The sequence below is a fragment of the Schistocerca americana genome, chromosome 4 (assembly GCF_021461395.2).
Source record: "Schistocerca americana isolate TAMUIC-IGC-003095 chromosome 4, iqSchAmer2.1, whole genome shotgun sequence".
Classification (NCBI taxonomy): Eukaryota; Metazoa; Arthropoda; class Insecta; order Orthoptera; family Acrididae; genus Schistocerca; species Schistocerca americana.
The window spans coordinates 621732511-621734497 of NC_060122.1; the positions used below are offsets into that span (position 1 = coordinate 621732511).

A 1987-nucleotide genomic window follows, 5' to 3' on the forward strand; every position below is an offset into this window, starting at 1 on the left:
GTCGTAATCTGTTAGCGCCTATATATACAACAAGACGCGTTCAAGTCAATACCTCGCTCGTGCCACCACCAAACCACCCAGTTCTCCAAAAAATAAGAGCAGTAATCCAGCTACCTCTAGGAGTGTTTTCAGACAACTAACAGGACGATACGGAAAGAATTCTCAGTTTCTCAAATGACTGCCTCCAAAACGAAGACTTGGCTGCTACCAATTCCTTCTACTTGAAACGCAGACGGTTAATCATTAGCTCCTCCCACTAAATATTATTAACCAATAAAAAATCTCCCGTGCCAATACTAAACAATTCGTAGGAACGAATACTACCAGTGAGACCTACCCGAAGGAAGTCGGTCAAAAAACGGTCTTGCGAGAAAAAAATCTCTCAGCCATAACCCGTAAATTTACTTATCGGAAAGATTGGCCCCACTAGACCACAAATAATACCTCAGCCAAGACGGAGTATGAGTAGTCGCCTTCTGACGAACTGACTCCTACGAAGCTCATACATGGACTGCCTATCCTGTGACTGTGACTCCACCCGATGAGGCCATGAAGGCCCAAAGGTACCGAGCGGCCGCCGTGTCATCCTCAGCCCGCAGCCGTCATTGGATGCGGATATGGAGGGGCATGTGGTCAGCACACCGCTCTTCCGGCCGTATGTCAGTTTACGAGACCGGAGCCGCTACTTCCCAATCAAGTAGCTCCTCAGTTTCTCTCACAAGGGCTGAGTGCACACCGCCTGCCAACAGCGCTCGGCAGATCGGATGGTCACCCATCCAAGTGCTAGTCCAGCCCGACAGCGCTTAACTTCGGTGATCTGACGGGAACCGGTGTTACCACTGCTGCAAGGCCGTTGGCACACTGCCTATCCTCCTCAAGTAAAAGTCATTTGGAACCATCATTGTGGAAAAACACATGACGCCACCTAAACTTTCGACAATAATTTCATTATTATCTTCGACCTTCGACGGTGCCCAGCCACTTCGCAATGTTGTTACCACTATAGTTTCTGCGACGACCAGTGGTTGCCTCGCTGGTACTTCGTGCGTTAATTTTCTTTTGACCTCCAACGTTCCGTGTGCCTAGGAAATTGTTACAACAAACATACACAACATATAACACACATTTTACATACACAAACCTTGTTCCCAGACCCATACGCACTTGGATGCTGAACAAGAATAAACGTGAACTGACACCGCGCCCATGACACAGCACGCACTGCGCCGATGCTGGACAAAGGGACAAGAAAAAGGAGACCTTGTTATTCCCAAACATTTCTCCCTTACGATCAAATTTCCAGTGTTTGAACCATGCTGATATTTCGTCGAGATTCAGTTGGATGCTATTGAAATTTTTACTGGGAATAATTTCGTCGTAGATAACTGCATTTGCGAAGAGCCTGAGATCCAATTGATTCTCACCGCTGGGTCATTAAACCGACAAGCAAAGCTACTGTTCAATGTCACTTGTCCAAACCAAGAGAGGTGGCGCAGAGTTTAGCGGAACTGTAATTCGGGCAGACAGTGATTCAAATACCCGTCGGGGTATCCAGATTTAAGTTTTCCGTCATTTCCCTCAACCTTTTAAGGCTAACGCCGGGTTAGTTCCCTTGAAGGGTCTTGGTCGATTTGCTTCTCCAACCTTCCCCAATCTAACCCCGTGCTAAGTCTCTAATGACCTCGACATCGACATCGACGGGACGTTAATCACCAGTCTTCCACACTTTCTGCTTCTTAGAGTAAAAGATGGTATATCTTTCTAAAAGCACCGCTTACAACGACGCTAGTAGATGGCCTGCCCCATTTTCTAGCCCTCCTTTGCCTCCTTTGCTGTGATTTTCCCTGCAGGTCAGTGTGCGTTTCCCCACAGCATGCGATAGTTTACTCTGTCAGTAGTTGAATGCAGGTTGTTTTAGGAGAGATAGTAATATAACGCTGTCTTTCGTTATAAGTGTTTGTGCTGTTCCTGTCACATTAAGGCTTGA

General features: G+C 46.9%; 1 pseudogene; it reads right to left on the reverse strand.

The window, feature by feature from the left end:
* Positions 1-740: 740 nt before the first annotated feature.
* On the reverse strand, positions 741-858 carry LOC124614322 (annotated as a pseudogene).
* Between the last annotated feature and the right edge of the window lie 1129 nt (positions 859-1987).